Here is a 15,344-nt window from a genome sequence, read left to right as displayed (position 1 = left end):
TTTATCAACCACATAGCTAACAGAGGACTGATATAAAAAAATAAAAAAACTTCAAGAAACCAAACATCAACAAACCAAATAATTCAATTAAAAATGGGATAGATACCTAAGCAGAGAATTATCAAAAGAGGAATCTCTAATGGCCAAGAAGCACTTAAAGACATATTAAACTGTTCAACATCATTAGTCATGTGGGAAATGCAAGTAAAAGTGACTTTGAGATTCCACCTTGCACCTGTCAGAATGACTAAGATCAAAGACACAAGTGACAGCTCTTACTAGTATGAATGTAGAACAAGGAGAACCCTTCTCCTCTGCTGGTAAGAGTACAAACTTGTACAACCACTTTGGAAGTAAATATGGCAATTTCTCAGAAAACTGGGAATAGTTTTACTTCAAGACCCAGATATACCACTGGGCATAAACCCAAGGGATGTTCCACCATACCACAAGGACACTTGCTCAACTATGTTCATATCAGCTTTATTTGTAATAAATGGAGAATGAAACAACCTAGATGTCCCTCAACTGAAGAGTGGATAAAGAAAATGGTTACATTTACACAATGGAATACTACTCAGCTATTAAAAACAATGGCATCATATTTGCCAGCAAATGGATGGAACTAGAAAATATTATCCTGAGTGTAGTAACCCAGACCCAGAAAGACACACATGGTATGTACTCAGTTGTAAGTGGATGTTAGCCATAAAGTAAAGATAACCATAATCTACATAATCTACAGACCCAAGGAAGCTAAGTAACTAGAAAGGCCAAGGGCGGGACACTTGAATTTCACTGAGAAGGCAAAACAGAATGGACATTGCAGGTAGATGGGGAGATGGGACTGGAATGGGGTGGGGGTGAGAATGGGAACAGAAAGGATCAGGTGTGGGAGGATAGAGGGAGAGAGTACTGGAAGAGACAACTGGAATGGGGAGGAGCATATCTGGGGTGAGCTAGAAACATAGGGCAAGGGAAAGCCCTAGGAATTGATAAGGGTGACCCTAGCTAAGACTCCTAGCAATAGGGTGATATGGAGCCTGAACAGACCATTTCCTGTAACAAGGCAAAACTTCCAGTGAGGGACTGGAACACCAACACAGCCACAAAACCTTTGACCTACAATTTGTCTTGCCTACAAGATGTACTGGAATAAAGGTGGCATAGAAATTATGGGAGTGGCAAACCAATGACTGGTCTAGAATGAGACCCATGCCATGAAAGGAGGCCTTTTGTAGTGTATATAGATAAAAGGATAGGTGTAGGCAGAGATTCTAGACTTTTATGGAAATGGGCTCTTCTACCCTCAGGAGTTGGAAAGGGCTCCTTGCCCCATGCAGTCATGTTCACATAGCAGGCCTCCTGATGTGACAGAGTAGGAGGGCACTTCCTTTAAAAAGCTATCACCTCATTTAGGCCATGAAAGGATACCTGTTGAACCTACACTGGGTCATGAAGAACAGGCCTCTAAAACACAGGCCCTGGGGAGGCATCTGAGTTCCAAACTATGGCATTCTGAAATATAACCTCACATTTTGTTTTCTAAATTAAAAACTCACTATCGGGATCCAAGATGGCGGCATCAGGAGGACACTCTTTCTGACCTGTAGCACAGCAAGATCTGCACAGTGACCAGCAGACAGAACTCACCATCCTAAAACACCAGCGACCTGTGTTTCCCTGGATACTCCACACAGTATGGGATTCAATTAGTTTCAACTTGCCCAGCTAATCTGCGAAAGAGGTCCCGGTTCCACCAGGTACTTGGTTGCCAGCCAGAGCCACGCACTGGCATGCTCTGATCACTGTCCCAGACTGAACTGTGAGCTCGACAACATGAGAGACTGGGATTTCCAGTTGAGAGAAAACCTCATGGTGCAGGAAACGATCAGGACCGACCTTTGGTCACTCAGACAATCCCTGGAAAATACTAGGGTCCAGTAGGCTCCCAGCAGCCAGTGCAGAGCACACAGGCACCAGCACAGAGTCCTGCCTGCTCACATGACTAACTGCCCCCCATAGAACTGTGGGCCCCAGGGCTCCAGAGACTGAGTTTCTCTGTCGGGTTACCCACAGAGAGGAGAACAGCAGGTTTGACCTCAGAGCACCCAGCTGACACTACCACCACCACCCCAAAAAGTGCTAGGGAAAAGTTAGAGCCCAGGCACCCACTTGCCAGCAAGGCAGAGCCACGCACGCCTGCAAGTTCTACTCACCATCCCAGAAAGAATTGCAGTCCCCAAAGCACACTGTGGGTGTCCCTGCTGGGAGGAAACCCCACAGCTGAGGAATCATTAGGTCCAACGTTCAGGACACCCAGCTCCAGAAGACCTTCGGGTTCATGCTGGCTCTAGGCTCTAGCCTTCTACTGCAGGCATGAGCCCTGCTCACCTGCCATTGATTACTGCCATTGATTACAGGGGCACACAGCTGCAACCTCAGACCTACAGAAACCTGAGAACCATTAGAGCAGACCTCAGATTCTGGTGCAAGGTGCGACCAGTTATGCCTAGCTAAACTGACAAAACTGCAGGACTCCCTAGTTCTTGAAGAGGGCTGCACCCAAAAAATACACCTTAAGAACAGCAGCTACAGCTCACTAAACTCAGAGTAAAAAACCCAGCAGCAGGGCAGCAATCTCCAGGACTTCTCCTGATAGGAGGAGAGCCTTCCTGAACACCACAGTTACCACACAGATCCATATGCCTGAGGTGAACTATGACAATTCCTGAGAAGCACCATCATTCAGTTGACCATACCCAAAAAGCTGAGGAGATCTACTTCAGAACCCTGCCATGGGGATTCTCCCCACCCCAGAACCCTGCAGGTACCAGAAATTAACAGACAACACCTGAGATAGTCAGATGGGTGGAGGCCAACGTAAAAATACAACCAACAAAAAGCAAAGCAATATGGCATCCCCCAAACCCAGTTACCCAGGGGCTAGTAGCCCTGGACACCCTAACATAAGTGAAATTCAAGAACATGCCCTTACGTCTATGCTTATGAAGAGGTTAATGGAGGAAACAAATAAAATGCGGAAAGAATTAGAGGAACATATAGTAAAACAGATTTTGGCCATCCATAAAGAAATACAAGAAGATGTAGCCAAACAATTTGTGGCTTTCAGAGAGAAAATGATTAAATCACTGAAAGAAGTAAAAGAAACAGAGGAATGTTCAAACAAACAGGTGAAGGAAAAACAGGAAAATAAAGTCAGAGGAGTGAAGGAAATCAACAAAATGGTTGAAGATCTGAAGATAGAATTGGAAAAATTAAGGAAAACACAAACAGAGGAAATGATGGAGAGGGAGAACCTAGGAAAGAAAACAGGAACTACAAAGGTAAGCATAACCAACAGACTACAAGAGATGGAAGAGAGACTCTTAGGTGTGGAAGATACAATGGAAGAAATGGATGTATCCATCAAAGAAAATGGTAAATCTAAAAAATTCTTGACACAAACCATCCAAGAAATCCAAGACAACATAAAAAGATAAAACCTAAGAATAATAGGAATAGAGAAAAAAGATTCCCATCTCCAAGGCCCAGAAAATATTTTCAACAAAATCATAGAAGAAAACTTCCCCAACTTAAAGGAGAGGCCTATAAGAATACAAGAGGCCTACAGAACACCTAATGAATTAGACCAGAAAGAAAATCTCCTACCACATAATAATCAAAACAAGAAGCATACAGAACGAATAAAAAATACTAAAAGCTGTGAGGGGAAAAGGCCAAGTAACATATACTAGTGAACCCATCAGAATCACACCTGACTTCTCAACAGAGACTATGAAAGCCAGAAGGGCCTGGACAGATATTATGCAGAGCCTAAGAGAACACAGATGTCAGCCCAGGCTACTATTCCCAGCAAAACTCTCAGTCCTCATAGATGGAGAAAACAAGATATTCAATGACAAAAACAAATTTCAACAATACCTACACCCAAATCCAGAATTACAGAAGATACTAACTACTTTCAAGAAAACACAGGAAATAAATAACCTCACTACAGCAAAACTAAAAGTAGCCAAGCACACAATCATACTACCATAGCCAACATCAAAATCAAAGGATCTAACAACCACTGATAATTAATCTCTCTCAACATCAATGGAATCAATTCTCTAATAAAAAGACACAGACTAACAGAATGGATGTATAAACAAGATCCAACAATCTGTTGCATACAAGAAACATACCTACATCACAAAGATAGACATTACCTGAGAATAAAGGGCTGGAAGATGGTTTTCCAAGCAAATGGACCCAAGAAGCAAGGAGGAGTAGCCATTTTAATATCTAATAAAATAGAGTTTCAACCAAAATTAATCAAAAGGGATGGAGAAGGACACTTCATACTCATCAAGGGAAAATTCCACCAAGAATACATTACAATTCTGAACATCTATGCCCCAAATACAAGAGCACCCATATTTGTAAAAGAAACATTAATAAAATTTAAACCATATATAGATCCCCACACATTAATAGTGGGAGACTTCAACACCCCAGTCTCAACAAAGGACAAGTCAACAAAACAGAAATTAACCAAAGATACAATAACTCTAACAGAGGTCATGAATCAAATGGACCTAACAGACATCTACAGAACATTTCACTCAAACACAAAAGAATTTACCTTCTTCTCAGCACCTTATGGAACCTTCTCCAAAATAGACCATATACTTGGTCACAAAGCAAGCCTCAACAGATACAAGAAGATTGAAATAATCCCTTATATCCTATCTGATCACCATGGACTAAAGCTGGACCTCAACAACAGAAATAGCAAAAAGCCTACACTCACATGGAAACTGAACAACTTGCTACTAAATGACAGCTGGGTCAGAGAAGAAATAAAGAAATTAAAGTCTTCCTAGAATTCAATGAAAATGAAGGCACAACATACCCAAACTTATGGGACACAATGAAAGCAGTGCTAAGAGGAAAGTTCATAGCTCTAAGTGCCTTCAAGAAGAAATTCGAAACATCTTATTCAACAACTTAATGGCTCACCTAAAAGCCCTAGGGAAAAAAAAAGAAGCAGACACAACAAAGAGAAGTAGATGGATGGAAATAATCAAACTCAGGGCTGAAATCAATAAATTAAAAACAAATAAGACAATTCAAAGAATCAATGAAATCAAAAGCTGGTTCTTTGAGAAAATCAACAAGATCGACAAACCCTTAGCCAAAGTAACTAAAAGACAGAGAGACACTATCCAAATCAACAAAATCAGAAATGAAAGAGGAAACATAACAACAGACACTAAAGAAATCCAAACAATCATTAGGTCTTACTTCAAAAGCCTATATGCCACAAAATTTGAAAATCAAAATGAAATGGACAATTTTCTTGATTGATTCCACTTACCAAAGCTGAATCAAGACCAGGTAAATCAATTAAATAGTCCTATATCCCCCAAAGAAATAGAAGCGGTCATCAAAAGTCTCCCATGCAAAAAAAACCTCAGGGCCAGATGGTTTCAGCTCAGAATTCTACCAGACTTTCAAAGAAGAGCTAACACCAATACTCTTCAAACTATTCCACAAAACAGAAACAGAAGGAGCATCACCAAACTCATTCTATGAAGCCACAATCACCTTGGTACCTAAACCTCACAAAGATCCAAGAAAGAAAGAGAATTTCAGGCCAATCTCCCTTATGAACATTGATGCAAAAATACTCAACAAAATACTTGCAAACCAAATACAAGAACACATCAAAGATATCATCCACTATGACCAAGTAGGCTTCATCCCAGGCATGCAGGAGTGGTTCAATATACAGAAATCCATCAATGTGATCCACCATATAAACAAACAGAAGGAGAAAAACCACATGATCATCTCCTTAGGTGCTGAAAAAACATTTGACAAAATCCAACATCTATTCATGTTTAAAGTCCTGGAGAGATCAGGGCTACAAGGCACATAGCTAAACATAATAAAGACAATATATAGCAAGCCTATAGCCAATATCAAACTCAATGGAGAGAAACTTAAATCAATCCCACTGAAATCAGGGACAAGGCAAGGCTGCCCACTCTCTCCATATCTCTTCCACATAATTCTTGAAGTCCTTGCTAGAGCAATAAGACAATTAAAGGAGATCAAGAGGATACCCTTTGGGAAAAAAAGTCAAATTATCACTATCTGCAGATGATTTGATAGTACAGCTGAGTGACCCCAAAATTCTACCAGGGAACTCTTACAGCTCATAAGCACCTTCAGCAAAGTGGCTGAATACAAAATTAACTCAAAAAAATCAGTAGTCAAAAGGGCTGAGAAAGAAACGAGGGAAACAACACCCTTCACAATAGCCACAAAGAACATAAAGTACTTTGGTGTGACCCTAACCAAGCAAGTCAAAGACGTATGAAAAAAATTTCCAGTCTCTGAAGTAAAAATTAGAAGATATCAGAAGATAGAAAGATCTCCCATGATCATGGCTTGGCAAGATTAATGTAGTAAAAATGGCCATCTTACCAAAAGCAATCTACAGATTCAATGCAATTCCCATCAAATTACCAAAACAATTCTTTACAGACCTTGAAAGAAAAATTTTCAACTTAATATGGAATAACAAGAAACCCAGAATTGCTAAAACAATCCTCTATAATAAAAGATTTTCTGGATGTATCTCCATCCCTGATCTCAAGCTGTACTATAGAGCAAAAACTACATGGTACTGGCATAGAAACCGACTGGTGGATCAATGGAATCGAATAGAAGATCCTGAAATAAATCCCCACACTTATGGACACCTGATTTTTGACGAAGATGCCAAAACCATTCAATGGAAAAAGACAGAATCTTCAACAAGACCTCAATATAAATCCAGACATGCTAAACCTGTTAGAAGAAAAAGTGGGGAAGAGCCTTGAACTCACTGGTACAGAAGACAACTTCCTGAACAGAACACTAACAGCACAGGCTCTAAGAGCAACAATCAATAAATGGGACCTCATGAAATTGAAAAGCTTCTGTAAAGCAAAGGACACTGTCATCAGAACAAAACAACAGCCTACAGATTGGGAAAAGATCTTCACCAACCCTATATGTGACAGAGGGCTAATATCCAGAACATATAAAGAACTTACGAAGTTAAACAGCAACATATCAAATAATCCAATTGAAAAATGGGGTACAGAGCTAAACAGAATTCTCAATAGAGGAATATCGAATGGCAGAGAAACACTTAAAGAAATGCTCAACATCCTTAGTCATCAGAGAAATGCAAATCAAAACGACCCTGAGATATCACCTTACACCCATCAGAATGGCTAAGATCAAAAACTCAAGTGACAACACATGCTGGAGAGGACATGGAGAAAGGGGAACCCTCCTCTACTGCTGGTGGAAATGTAAACTTGTACAACCACTTTGGAAATCAATCTGGAACTTTCTCAGAAATAGCGCTTCCTCAAGATCTAGCCATACCATTCCTAGGCATATATCCAAAAGATGCTCAAGTATACAATAAGGACATTTGCTCAACTATGTTTGTAGTAGCTTTATTTGTAATATCAGAAGCTGGAAACAATCCAGGTGCCCCTCAACTGAGGAATTGATACAGAAATTGTGGTACATCTACACAATGGAATATTACTCAGCAATAAAAAACAAAGAAATCATGACATTTGCAGGCAAATGGTGGGAACTGGAAAATATCATCCTGAGTGAGGTATCCCAGAAGCAGAAAGACACACAGGGTATATACTCATAAGTGGATATTAGACATATAATATAGGACACACCTACTAAAATCTGTATACCTAAAGAAACTAATCAAAAAGTAGGACTCTGGCTAAATGCTCAAACCCCATACAGAAAGGCAAAGAAGATGGACATCAGAAGAAGGAGTAAACAGGAGCCTGCTACAAAGGGCCTCTGAAAGGATCTACCCTGCAGGGTATCAAAGCAGATGCTGAGACTTATGGCCAACCTTTGGGCAGAGTGCAGGGAATTTCATGAAAGAAGTAGGCAATAATAACACCTGGAGAGGACAGGAGCTCCACAAGGAGAGCAACAGAACCAAAAAATCTAGGCACAGTGTTCTTTTCTGAGTCTGATACTCCAACCAAGGATCCCTGCACAGATGTTGCCCATGGCAGTCCAGTGTCCAAGTGGTTTCCATAGTAATGTGAACAGGGACTGTCTCTGGCATGAACTGATTGTCCTGCTCTTTGATCACCTCCCCCTGAGGGGGAGCAACCTTACCAGGCCACAGAGGAAGACAGTGCAGCTACTCCTGATAGACCTGATAGACTAGGATCAGAAGGAAGGAGAGGAAGACCTCCCTTATCAGTGGACTTGGGGAGGGGCATGTGTGGAGAAGGGGGAGGGACAGTGGGATTGGGAGAGGAGGAGGGAGGGGCCATGGGGGGGGAGACAAAGTGAATAAAGTGTAATTAATAAAATTAAAAAAAAACCTCACTATCCTGTTTCTCCTCATTAAGAATAAAACAAAACAAAAAACAAAAACCCTCCCCATTATAGCATCTATATCTAAAACATCCCACCTCACCAGTCAACACCGTGGAGTTATTTCTTCTGTCTCAAATAGAATAGCTCTCCTCTCTCTTCATGGACTTGGTTCAGACTTACGTTTCAATGAGGAAACAGCCTGCCTTCCTGGGGTCCAACAAAAAGCCAGGCCTACCTTAGCAATTCTACCATCCACACGCCTCTGCTGCATGCGTGGTTGTGCTGGTCACATCGCTCATTTGGAGCCTTAGAACGAGAGGAGTCTTTGCAGGGTCAGCCCCCAGCTGGGAAAAGTTCATTGAATGTTTCTACCTGCAAAGCGACCCTTCATCCCTCCCTTATAGCAGAATAGCAGCACCACCTGGTGCCTGACTCAGGGAACTGATAATCCATGGTCTTTCCAATTCCCATCACGTCTGTTAGTGTTCACTAACTACTTACTGTACAGCGTTAATCCACTGCTACCGCATCCTTTGTAGCTCCATCAAGTTCATTCTCAGGCATCCCACACAGACATGCTGTTCTTTCCCTTTCTCTAACTTTTTCCCAAGCACACTGTGGCTCCTTTACTCATTCCTGTTAGATATTGGAATAAAGCAGTAATTTTCATTGGGATCAGTGAGGGTTGGCTTCAAAAAGCAGTGTTGGAGGGGAGGCAAAACCCTAAGAACAGAGTCCATGCCACTGATTTCAGCATCCTTGAAAGCCACTTAGGAGGCCTGTTCAGATTTTCTACTGGTCTGTTCAGCCTTTTCTAACCATTTTTCTCAAACTCTAACAACTCAAATAATTTTTACCTATTTTTATCCAATACTATCATATTTTTTATTTAACTACTAGTCTTGCAGAGTGTTGTTTTCTATTTTTCATGGCAAATGCATAGTACTTAATCTATACTGTGGTTAAATAGTTTCTGGCGGCTAGCCCAAGAACCTTGCCAGTACTGATAGCCTTGCTGTTATGGGAAAAAGATCCAGACAACTAACTCAGATGAATTTTTTGAATGCAAGGTCTTTATAAATCAGGAAATGTCTATGTTGATTCAGGGATATGTCTTTCTTGTTTCCCAAATAAATTTGTTCAATATGCAACAAATATGTATTAAGGCTGACCCTGTGCTGGGCACAGCATAGGCTGAAGGTCACAGGGCCCAGGTCAGATTTTTATTCTTACTTTCTAGTACAGGATACAGGAAGCAAAGAGACATGACCACACCAGGGGCTGAGTTCCAGCACTCTGTCCGTCAGAGTTCACCAAAAAACAGAACCCATCAGAGACAGATGGAGAAAGATGACAGACAGATATTAACTTTAAGAAGTTGGTTTGTACATTTGTGGGAAACAGTGATTTTGTTGGTCAAGACAAAAGGTGAGATAATGAAGCAGGGTTTCTGTAATTATAAGTTTTGAAGAAGAATTCATTCTTCAGGAATCCATAATCTGTGCTCTTAATGGCTTCAGCTGATTGGATTGGACCCACCCATGAGGGTCATCTGTTTTATTCAAAGTCTACTGGTGATCAGGAATAATCAAATCTGAAAAATATCCTCCCAACAACATTTAGACTGGTATTAGACTGAACAGTCCTATACCATAAACTGATCCAATTGACATATAAAATCAACCACACAACAGAAACTTAGCGAAGTTCTGAGCCCAAAGATGGGGACTTTTCATCCAGTGACAGTAGGGTGTAATGTACAATTTGGGACATGAAATAAGCCTTTACACTTATTTGTATGGGGAGAATAATCCACCCTCCTACAACCCCTGGGTGGGGTCCAATGCCCCTTGCAGTGTCAAGGAATGCTACACGATACATACTTAGTTCAGTGAACATGGTTCCACTTCCTCAGAGTGGTGGGGGAGGCTCAGAGGGTAGATAGCCTCCTGTCTTCTGGAATGCTAATCTCAAGTTCAACTTCCTTGGCATGAGCATTGCCTCAAAGACAACCCCTACCCTGGACATCAAGGTAGAAGGGCAGTGTATACAGCAGGCTGAGCACCAACTCTGTTAGTGCTGGGTCACTGGACTCTTCCTTGGTAACCCTGCCACATACACATTCTCCAGCTGACCCAACGAAACTGTCCCAGACAGTCCAGAGCCACTGATTGGCTTGGTGGTCCCATCCATTCCCCAGCCGTGTGGCTCTTGTATGACGGCATTTAGTGGACCCTTTTAGCCCTCCAGCCCTGCCCCTGGTAGATTACAGTATCTGGTGCCCCTGTCTGAGCAGCCCAGCAGCTTTCACACACTGTCATTGTAAGGCTAAAGGGACAAAACACAAGGTGTGACAAATTTGTCCTTTTCTCTTTCATTATTAACCAAAATACCACAGCATGTAGCAAAGCACAGCTCCTAATTAACAGACAGGCGAGAGGGGATTAAGAAAAAAATGCTTTTTTTTTTCAACAGCCCCCTCTCAATAATCCTCTCATCCCTGGCTCTCCCTCCCACCTAGCAGTACCCCCCATGCTCCTCCCATCCCAGTAATTATATTCGCAAGAGAGAATGATATTCTGGTCAGACATGACAGACAGAAAAAGCCCAGTCCCCAGTGAGGCAATTAATATTTTACACCTGCCAAAGCAAAGTGGCAATGAAGTGGGAGGGGGGATTCTGGAAAAGGGACTACATTGTCACCAGGCCAGGATTTTCAAACGCCAAGTGGGGACAGTCTTTCTGTTGGGCTTAAGGATGGGCAGCTAGACTAACACAGTAAACAGGCTGTCAGGGTGTATGTAGAGTGAGGGTCAGAGGAAGTCACTGGATAGAAGACAGAATCTGTGTTGTTGGTATTCTTTTTATTTTTTCCACTTTATTTACTTTACATCCCAAGGGTGCCCCTTCCCTCCTCTCTTCCCAGTTCTCCCTTTCCTACTTCTTCCCCCTTCCCCTCTCTCTTTCTCCCCAGAAAAGGGGAGCTCCCCTCCCCCATATCAACCCTCTCCAGCACATCAAGTCACATCAGGACTGAGCATATCTTCATCCCCTAAGGCCAGGCAAGGCAGCCATGCCAGGGTTAAGTGATCCAAAAGCAGGTGATGTTAGAAATAGCCCAGAGTCCATGTTAGAAACATCCCCACCCCTTCCACCCATATGAAGACCAAGCAGCCCATCTCTTGAATTCTGTTGGTGATGCTTGTGTCTGTAGTTTCTGTTCTCTTGCCTAGGTTTTCCATCTCCAGGGTTTCCTTACTATTTTCTTTATTGATTCTACTTCCATTTTCAGGTCTTCAACCATTTTATTCAACTGTTTAATTGTATTTTCCTGTATTTCTTTAAAGGATTTATTCATTTATTCTCTAAAGGCCTCTATCATCATCTCTATAAGGTTGGATTTGAGGTCATTTTCTTGTGGTTCAGCTGTGTTAAGGTGTCCTGGGTTTGCTGTAGTATGATACGTGGCCTCTCGTGGTACCATAATGGCCTGGCTCTTGTTGTTTGTGTTCTTACTCTGGCCTTTAGCCAGAAGGAAAAAAAAAAAACATTGTCCAAAGGGGTAATCTCATAACTCACCAAACCTATATTAGATATAGGAAATCATGGAAAAAAACAGCTCCAAAACATTGAAGAATGTTAAACCCAGACTTTCATATCTAGCCAAACTGCTATTTACATCCAAGAATGGCAAGAAAAATTGCTGTTAAATGCCACAAAGGTGTTTTAAGGCATATGAAGTCACGAAAGATCTCACCTAGCAAACTCTTAGAAGACTAGTCAATAAAAAGCAATAAATCCAGGAAAGTGCCTTAAGAGACATATGATAAAAGATGATTGTATTAGAAAAGTTTATTATTGTATAAAAAAGAAAGGATAAAACAAAAGTTAAGAAAAAGTTAAAGCATATTTATAATCCCAAACTACAAACTTTAAACATAACCAAGGTAAAGAAACCTAAGTGTAGGTCTTAAATTATATATAACAATAAAAAGAAAAATTAAAACTTTCAATATAAGAAGATCTGAATTTTCCAATGAAAACCAAAAAAGGCAAAAGTAATATAGAACCAAACAAAAACATAAAACAATTTAACAGAAATAGTTACTCACTAAATAGAATTACCACACACGTTGTAACGTCACTCCATTTCCTCCAACATTGATCTGGTTGATCTGAGTGAGTAGGCAGGTGTCTCCTTCCTTCCTCACCACTCCATGTGTCCCTCGTAATGAGTGCACTTGCAGAAGAGGAAGACCTGACCCAAATAAAATAGAGTCTGTCTTTAGTCAAAAAGTATAGTAAAAGCTGCACTCCCCTCTCAGAACTTCCAAACAATCTCTCAAAGGATTTATCTGACCAAATAAAGCACAGAAACTTTCTGCAAAACTAAGAGTATGAGATTCTGCATTAGTAAACAAATACATTAAAAAAATAAGAGAGAAATAGGTCTGAGCAAATAGGAAGTTTATTATATGAAAAAGGTAATCTCTCAGATCACTGGAGAATATACAGATATTTTCAATAAGGATATAATCATCAGGAAAAGGATAAATTTGGAAAAACACCTTGCATTCTATCTCCAAGTAAACTGCAGATAGATCAGAGATTTTGATGGGTGAAGGAAATCATAGCAGCATTAGAGAATGACCTCACATCTGTGACTAGGAAAATCTTATTATTATTATTGGACTCACAATCCAAAGTCAACAATAGATCTTGATATAACTACATCTAAAATTTTACTGTTCATGGCTAAAGTCACCATAACAAAAATAAAAAGCAGTATATGCTGGGGAAGTATTTGCAATGCATACCGTAACATAAATGGATAATACCCTACTGTGTAAGCAATTCACAAATACCAGGGATGGCAGCAACAAAAGGGAAGATGGCCAAAAGGTCTGTAAATATTTTTTAAAGATAGAATAATGGAAAGCCATAACAACACATTTTATAACATGATTGGCAAAGTGCAAAAGCTTTGAACAGCCTCCTGTGGCAAAAAATGTAAAACCTTATTAAGTTATCTATTGTAGTATCACTTATGACAAAATATTAGCGCTACCATTATGAATTTTAATTGATTATCTTTTTTACAATAATGTAACAAGTTATGGCTTTCACTCAAAAATGTATTCTGAAAATATTTTACAGAAAAATCTCACTTATATGAATAAATAATGATTTATTCTATCAATCTGCTATGCTTACATGCATTATAGATTGTTTCTAATATTTTAGCATAAGCAACACTATAGTAGGTGAATTTTTTATTTATTTTATTTTATGTACATTGGTGTTGAATGTATGTTTGTATGAGGGTGTCAGATCCCTAAAACAGGAATTACAGACAGTTGTGAGAAGAGTGATATAGGTGCTGGGAATTGAACCTGAGTCCTCTAGAATAGCAGCCAGTGCTTAACTGCTGAGCCATCTCTTCAGCCCATTAAAGCTCTTCTTTTTTTTTTTTTTGACAGTGTCTCTCTATATAGTCCTGTAACTTCCTATGTAAATCAGCTGGCTTCAAAGATGACAGAGATCTGCTTGCCTCTAGTAACTTTATAAATATTTTGCTTCATGTTTTAGACAGCAGATCTTTAACGTATATTAATTATTGGCTGAAAGGTTAAATACAAGCATAATTGTGTTACAAATGGTTCTTATTGTAATTTCATCTCTGTTGTTGTAACATAAGGCTCTTGACAAAGCAACTTAGGCGAGGAAAGGGTTTGTTTCAGTTTGCAGGTTACAGTTCATCACCAAGAGGGGTTAGGGCAGGAACTAAAAGAAGAAAACATGGGTCTGTTTGCTGGCTCTTTCACTTCTCCTGCTTAGTTAGCTTTCTTATACAGCCTAGAACCACTAGCTCAGAAATGGTAACAGCCAGAGTGGGGAGGGATGTCCTACATCCACTAACAATCAAGGATGTCCCATTGCCCACAGGCCACTCTGATCTAGCAACTCCTCAATCAAGGTGTTCCTTTCAGACTACTTTAGGCTGTGTCAAGTTGACAACTGAAGCCAACCAAGACAGTATTCAACCATGCTTGCCATTTTACTTTTTGTAAAGTATTTATAGGAGTCAAATATCGAAACTAAATGATAAAGCATACTTAGAGAAGTTTTTTTCCTTCCTCGCACAATTTTATGCTTATTTTAATGCATTCTGTGCAGCAAAACAATTGCCCTGTCTTCTGATTTAAGCCTCATTACTGTGTTTTTGTTTTGTTTTGCCTTTTTGAGACAGTTTTTCATTGGCCTGAAACTTGTCAAGTAGGCTAAGTTGGCTGGCCAAAAAGCCCAAAGGATTGACCTGTCTCTGCCTCTCCAGCTCTGGCATTACAAATATGCACTGCCATGCTTGGATTTTTTTTTTTTTAACGTGGGTTCTGGTGATCAAGGTCAGGTCTTGGCAAGTACTTTCATTAACAGAGCTCGTACCCAGCCCAAGGACCTACTTTCCCCCACTGTCCCAACACTGAATCAACAGAGGTTTGGATGACAATGTTAATGGATTATTTCTGGTTTCTGTGCCTCGTACTGTACCATTTCACTTTCTGTTTTCTTTTTCTTTCCTCCATCTCAGTTCATTTATGGACCCTTTCCAGAATTCTTTTGGATTATTTAAATACTGTTTGTATTCTGTTTAAGTTTATTACTGACATTTTAGCCAAATCTCTCTTCATTTTTTGTGGTTGCTCTAGAGATTACAATACATGTATACTTTAATTTCAAGTATAGGTTTCTTTATTAGTTCCCTTGACTGACTTGCATATTATAACTATATTCATATTGTAACCTCATATACCAAATCCTACGCCAGAAAACAGTATCAATTTTACTTTGAATGATCAAATGCATCTCAGGTGTTCAAATATATGAGCCTGCAGAAGGTATTTAAC

Source organism: Psammomys obesus, unplaced genomic scaffold (assembly GCF_907164565.1).
Source record: "Psammomys obesus unplaced genomic scaffold, mPsaObe1.curated_primary_1811, whole genome shotgun sequence".
NCBI lineage: Eukaryota > Metazoa > Chordata > Mammalia > Rodentia > Muridae > Psammomys > Psammomys obesus.
The sequence above is the reverse complement of the archived record's forward strand: the minus strand, read 5'-3'. Positions refer to the sequence as shown.